Genomic DNA, 7708 nt, shown 5'->3' with positions numbered 1-7708 from the left:
TACATACATCTTTGATCAAAAATATTCCTGAAAACAATTCCATCTCCTAGTACTAGATCATATTAAAAGAGATGTGAAGAGAGCTAATAATTATTTTATGGGGAAAATATGCCATCAGTGTTTGTGAATTTGGGATTGGCAGAAGTCTTTGGACATATCTCCAGTTAATATTCTTTGTCTGTCTGAGAATGTTTATAGTAGAATACCTGTCTTCCTTTGTAAGTGCTTCACATGTATCAATCTCTTCAATCCTCATAACCTTATAGGGTAAGTCCTGTTATCCCCAGTATACTGGTGGAAAAATAAGGTACTGAGATGTTAAGCAACTTACTAAATAAAGATCATACCACCATTATACAGTGGACTCCATATTTGAACCAGATAGCCTAGATCCAGAGTCTGAACTGTGCTGTACTAAATTCAGTGATATGCTGTAAATGAATATAAGCAATCCTGGGGCAGGGATGATTGGGCCTGGGAGCCTTTATTTGTAGTTTTTGCTGATTTCATGAAATAATGCCAGGTGTGTCACCAACAACTAGTTTCACACTATTTTGCCATATTTGCCTCAAATTTTTTATCCCAAAGATATTGCTAAATAGCTCTCACCCCTGAAACCAAGCAGGACTCTGTGGGGCTCTTGGGCATGGAAGCCTTTCTGTGTTCCCTGTTTCTTGTTTGTAGGGAATAGGCTTCAGTCTCCATGACCTTCCCTGAGTTGCAAAGGGCAGATTCAAACAGCTGCTAATCAGGGAAGGGAGGGGATGCAGAGACAAGGGAGGAGCAGTCAAACAATAGTGCAGGGTCCTGGTTCTGCCTCAAGGGATACACATAACAATATGTTTGAGCTCTTCTGCAGAACTAAAACCCCCAACAAATGGAAGATATTAACTACTTGATGAAGCATTCATTATTCAGAGAGAAGGTCACAGTTGGATAACATCCAGAACCACAAGAAACTCATCAGGAGAACATCTGAGGCCAGATTAAAGGAATGTAGGCCCTGCACACACCCTGATCCTTATCAGCAACCTCACCCTTGAACCATTGCTGTAAAACTCCTCACCAAATCCTCCCAGGTTGAGACACACAGTTTTGAGGGCATTAGCCCACTGTGTCCCCCTTTGCCCGGCAAAGCAATAAAGTTCTTCTTTTTCTTTTCACACAAAACTCTGTCTCCAAGATTCAATTCAGCACCGGTGCACAAAGGCTAAGTTTTGGCATCACCCCCAGTCCTATTCCTTTTTCCCTCTCCAGAGATAACTTGTATCACTTGTAGTTTCATGCACTTAACTACTTGTGTATGCATCCATAGTCTGTGCATAGTGTTATGTACTTATATCCTATATTTTCCTATTAGAATCGAAACATCAGGATTGGATGTCTTAAAAGTGGCAACAGTGTAAGAATAATCAGCTCACTTAAGCAGAAATTTAAAGGACATTATACATACCCTTAGGGGTTAGCAGTCACCCTTAGGAGTTTACAATAGGACACCTGGAGGCATTCATTTTTATCTAAATTTTCGGAAAGAATCTTTATGATGAAAGCAATACAGATAATAGTAAAATAGAATGCAAACTTGCTCAAGTTTTAAGACAAGACGCAGGGGACTGCAAAGGAATTTTCCTGCCTAGGAATTTGCAGTCACTGTTCTTTTAGGATCATTCTTCAGTGGAAAAGTTAGAAAGGAACCAACATTAGGGGGACGAAAAGTGCAATTTGTTGAATACTTAATCAGAAGTAGAGCCTAATGCTTGGCATAGTGCACACCTTTGCAGGTCACCTCCGAGAAAGCACCCATGTGCTAGGTGTAAGGCCACTCTTCTACTGGCGTAGACCTTAAGCAGTAGACTAGTGGAAGCCCGGAAGTTTGGTGGTCCTAACAGTACCATGTTATTTCTGTTGATACTTAGCACTCTTTCTGTGCTCTTCCTAGTACTGCCTTAGTAGGAAGCCTGCTAAACTGGCTCTCCCCCCCCCAAATCTACTCTACCCTTCACCCTGCTCAGTACCCCAGGAAGTTGACTTCTATGCACAATATTAACCAGAATCCCTTTTCCTTGGTTGAGTGTTGCAAATGGGAGAAACCATTAGGAGAAGACTGGGTGGGAAGGGAAAGAGGTCAGGGAGTGTATTTTCTTGCCTTCCTCCCATGCAGTGGTTTGGAAACAGCTGTATTCCTGTACATCACAGCTCCTGACGTAGCCCAGAAGTAGATCTCATAGGTTCAGCAACCAATTTTCCTTGCCTTTTCTTCTTTTGAGTAGAAACATCTTGCTCCTGCTTAACCCAGGCTGCTTCACCATCTCTTGTAATCTCCTTTATCCTTGCCTACACTCTTTGCTCACTCCATTTGGGTGTGCCATCTGTTTCCTGCTGCAGTCCTGTATAATATAGTAATTTGTACCATGAGTAGCTCCTAGGAACACAGCCTCAAAGTAGGATTCTGGAATTGCATCACATGCATTTGGTGGATATACAAATACCTTCCTTGTCAGGGGAAATGGATACTTGTGGCAAGAGGTGATTTCACATTTACTCACATTATCACTAGTGGTGGTGTGAGGTGTTGGAGGACAGTGAGTTAGGAAGATCAAGTGGATGTGGCATTTTGTCACTATGGCCATGATGGGGATTACAGAGGTTGTTGTGAGGGCTGGTCGTTCTGTTTTGTTTGTTTTGTTTCTTTTTTGATTTTTGGCCACACGACGCAGCATGTGGGATCTTAGTTCCCCAACCAGGGATCGAACCCGTGCCTCCTAGACTGCCAAGGAAGTCACGGGCTAGTCATTTTGGATGTCCAGGGTATACACACAGGAAAAAGGATAAATTGAAAGCAAGTGTGAAACATCAGAAAATTTATTATGGCAGCTTTAGGGGAATATCTTGTCCTTTGTAGCTGACAGAAGCAACCCCTTCTCTCTGAGGGAAACAGTCTTACCCCAACTGCATACACCCAAGAAAAAAAGCTTTCAGTGACTTTGCCTAAGAAAATTATCTCATACGGGGATATCAGGATCCACACCTACTATCCATCTTTACACTCTGGAAAATAATCAATTAGATGCCAGCATATCCCAGACGAGTACAAGATTAGGCCCAAGGGAAGGCACCTGTACAGGATATTATCACTTTGCACTGGTAGGAGTCTGGGGAACAAGTATGGGAGTAGATTCTAAGGGTATTAAACCAAAACGGATGACATGAGATAGGCCAGGCATATTGATATTGGTGTATTCACACAGGAAACGTGATTTAACGTATTGGCTTGAGAACCTGGAAATGATGGTAACATTGACACAATAGCTGCCTACTGTCAACTAGGTGGAAATGTCAGAACTTTCCCAGAGTACTATAAAGGGAAGAGTCCAGAGTCTTACGGAGATGGGAATGTGGATCTGTTCTGTGTGAACTTGCTCATTACCACAAACATGGTTGCTTACAAGAATGGAAATGTATTCTCTCACAGTTCTGGAAGCTAGAAGTCTAAAATTAATTTCACTGGGCTGAGATTAAGGTGTCAGCAGGGCCATACTCCCTCTGGAGGCTCTAGAGCTCCAGGGGAGAATCTATTCCTTGCCTCTTAGGTTCTGGTGGCTGCCAACATCCCTAGGTTTGTGTTCACATCACTCAATTCTTTGTCTCCATGAACACATGGCCTCCTCTTCAGCATGTGTCAAATCTCCCTCTGTCTCTCTCTTATAAGGATGGTTGTGATTGAATTTAGGGCCATTCAGATAATCCAGGATTCAAGTTTCCTAACCAAATCACATTTATTTCCCATATAAATAATATTCACAGGTTCCTGGGATTAGGACTTGGTATCTTTGGGGACCATTATCCAGTCTACTATTATGTAATAAATCGTTAAATACGGTAGATCTATACTGTGGGATACTAACTCAGCAATAAAAAGGAATGAACTATTGATACACTTTACAACCTGGATGAGTGGCCAGAGAATTACGCTGAGTGAAAAAAAAAAAAGCCAATTATGAAAGCATACATAGTGTATGATTCTATTTATACAACATTCTTTAAATGACAAAATTATAGAAATGGAGAGCTGATTAGTGACTGCCAGGGTTTAAAGAGGTGGTGGGGGCAGGAAGGAGGTAGGTATGGCTGTAGTAGGACATGAAGGATCCTTGTTGAGATGTTAATGTTATGTATCTTGATTGTATCAATATCAAAATGCTGATTGTAATATTGTTCTATAGTTTTTCATGCAAAGAGTACACAGGATATCTCTAGTATTTTACAGCTACATGTGAATTTACAATTATGTCAAAATAAAATTCTTAATTTAAAAAGTGCTACTCAACAAGAAAAAACACAACCCAATCAAAAAATGGGCAGAAGACCTTAAAACAACGGTACAGGGGCTTCCCTGGTGGTGCAGTGGTTAAGAATCTGCCTGCCACAGGGAGGAACACTCCCCAACTCATTCTACGAGGCCACCATCACCCTGATACCAAAACCAGACAAATATGTCACAAAGAAAGAAAACTACAGGCCAATATCACTGATGAACATAGATGCAAAAATCCTCAACAAAATACTAGCAAACAGAATCCAACAGCACATTAAAAGGATCATACACCATGATCAAGTGGGGTTTATCCCAGGAATGCAAGGATTCTTCAATATACGCAAATCAATCAACATGATACATCATATTAACAAACTGAAGGAGAAAAACCATATGATCATATCAATAGGTGCAGAGAAAGCTTCCAACAAAATTCAACACCTATTTATGATAAAAGCCCTGCAGAAAGTAGGCATAGAGGGAACTTTCCTCAACATAATAAAGGCCATATATGACAAACCCACAGCCAACATTGTCCTCAATGGTGAAAAACTGAAACCATTTCCACTAAGATCAGGAACAAGACAAGGTTGCCCACTCTCACCACTATTATTCAACATAGTTTTGGAAGTGTTAGCCACAGCAATCAGAGAAGACAAAGAAATCAAAGGAATCCAAATCGGAAAAGAAGTAAAGCTGTCACTGTTTGCAGATGACATGGTACTATACATAGAGAATCCTAAAGATGCTACCAGAAAACTACTAGAGCTAATCAATGAATTTGGTAAAGTAGCAGCATACAAAATTAATGCACAGAAATCTCTTGCATTCCTATACACTAATGATGAAAAATCTGAAAGTGAAATTAAGAAAACACTCCCGTTTACCATTGCAACAAAAAGAATAAAATATCTAGGAATAAACCTACCTAAGGAGACAAAAGACCTGTATGCAGAAAACTATAAGACACTGATGAAAGAAATTAAAGATGATACAAATAGATGGAGAGATATACCATGTTCCTGGATTGGAAGAATCAACATTGTGAAAATGACTCTAATACCCAAAGCAATCTACAGATTCAATGCAATCCCTATCAAACTACCACTGGCATTTTTCACAGAACTAGAACAAAAAATGTCACAATTTGTATGGAAACACAAAAGACCCCGAATATCCAAAGCAATCTTGAAAATGAAAAATGGAGCTGGAGGAATCAGGCTCCCTGACTTCAGACTATACTACAAAGCTACAGTAATCAAGACAGTATGGTACTGGCACAAAAACAGAAATATAGATCAATAGAACAGGATAGAAAGCCCAGAGATATACCCATGCACGCATGGTCACCTTATCTTTGATAAAGGAGGCAAGCATATACAGTGGAGAAAAGACAGCCTCTTCAATAAGTGGTGCTGGGAAAACTGGACAGGTACATGTAAAAGTATGAAATTAGAACACTCCCTGACACCATACACAAAAATAAACTCAAAATGGATTAAAGACCTAAGTGTAAAGCTAGACACTATCAAACTCTTAGAGGAAAACATAGGCAGAACACTCTATGACATACATCACAGCAAGATCCTTTTTGACCCACCTCCTAGAGAAATGGAAATAAAAACACAAATAAACAAATGGGACCTAATGAAACTTAAAAGCTTTTGCACAGCAAAGGAAACCATAAACAAGACCAAAAGACAACCCTCAGAATGGGAGAAAATATTTGCAAATGAAGCAACTGACAAAGGATTAATCTCCAAGATTTACAAGCAGCTCATGCAGCTCAATAACAAAAAAACAAACAACCCAATCCAAAAATGGGCAGAAGACCTAAACAGACATTTCTCTAAAGAAGATATACAGATGGCCAACAGACACATGAAAGAATGCTCAACATCATTAGTCATTAGAGAAATGCAAATCAAAACTACAGTGAGGTATCATCTCACACCGGTCAGAATGGCCATCATCAAAAAATCTAGAAACAATAAATGCTGGAGAGGGTGTGGAGAAAAGGGAACACTCTTGCACTGTTGGTGGGAATGTAAATTGATACAGCCACTATGGAGAACAGTATGGAGATTCCTTAAAAAACTAAAAATAGAACTACCATACGACCCAGCAATCCCACTAGTGGGCATATACCCTGAGAAAACCATAATTCAAAAAGAGTCATGTACCTAAATGTTCATTGCAGCTCTATTTACAATAGCCAGGACATGGAAGCAACCTAAGTGTCCATCATCGGATGAATGGATAAAGAAGATGTGGCACATATATACAATGGAATATTACTCAGCCATAAAAAGAAATGAAATGGAGGTATTTGTAATGAGGTGGATGGAGTTAGAGTCTGTCATACAGAGTGAAGTAAGTCAGAAAGAGAAAAACAAATACAGTATGCTAACACATATATATGGAATCTAAGGAAAAAATAAAAAGGTCATGAAGAACCTAGTGGCAAGATGGGAATAAAGACACAGACCTACTAAAGAATGGACTTGAGGATATGGGGAGGGGGAGAGGTGAGATGTGATAGGGTGAGAGAGTGTCATGGACATATATACACTACCAAATGTAAAATAGATAGCTAGTGGGAAGCAGCCACATAGCACAGGGAGATCAGCTCGGTGCTTTGTGACTGCCTGGGGGTGTGGGATGGGGAGGGTGGGAGGGAGGGAGATGCGGGAGGGAGGAGATATGGGAACGTGTGTATATGTGTAGCTGATTCACTTTGTTATAAAGCAGAAACTAACACACCATTGTGAAGCAATTATACTTCAATAAAGATGTTTAAAAAAAAAAGAATCTGCCTGCCAAAATGCAGGGGACACGGATTCAAGCCCTGGTCCAGGAAGATCCCACATGCCCCGTAGAAACTAAACCTGTGCACCACAGCTACTGAGCCTGCGCTCTAGAGCCCACGAGCCACAACTACTGAGCCCATGCACCTAGAGCCCGTGCTCCACAGCAAGAGAAGCCACTGCAATGAGAAGCCCATACACTGCAACGAAGACCCAACGCAGCCAAAAATAAAATTAATTAATTAATTTAAAAAAAATTTTTAAAAAGGGTACCAATGAACTTAGTAACTTTTGTTATTTACAAAACAGAAATAGAGTCACAGATGTCAAAAACAATCTATGGTTACCAGGGGTGGGGGGGGGTAGGGGGGAGGGATAAATTGGGAGATTGGGATTGACATATACACACTACTATATAAAAAATAGATTAATAAGGACCTATTGTATAGCACAGGGAACTTTGCTCAACACTCTGTAATGTCCTATATGGGAAAAGAACCTAAAAAAGAGTAGATATATGTATATGTATAACTGATTCACTTCACTGACAGCAGAAAGTAACACAACATGTAAATCAACTATACTC

The sequence above is a fragment of the Eschrichtius robustus genome, chromosome 11 (assembly GCF_028021215.1).
Source record: "Eschrichtius robustus isolate mEscRob2 chromosome 11, mEscRob2.pri, whole genome shotgun sequence".
NCBI lineage: Eukaryota > Metazoa > Chordata > Mammalia > Artiodactyla > Eschrichtiidae > Eschrichtius > Eschrichtius robustus.
Note: the sequence above shows the minus strand (reverse complement) of the source record.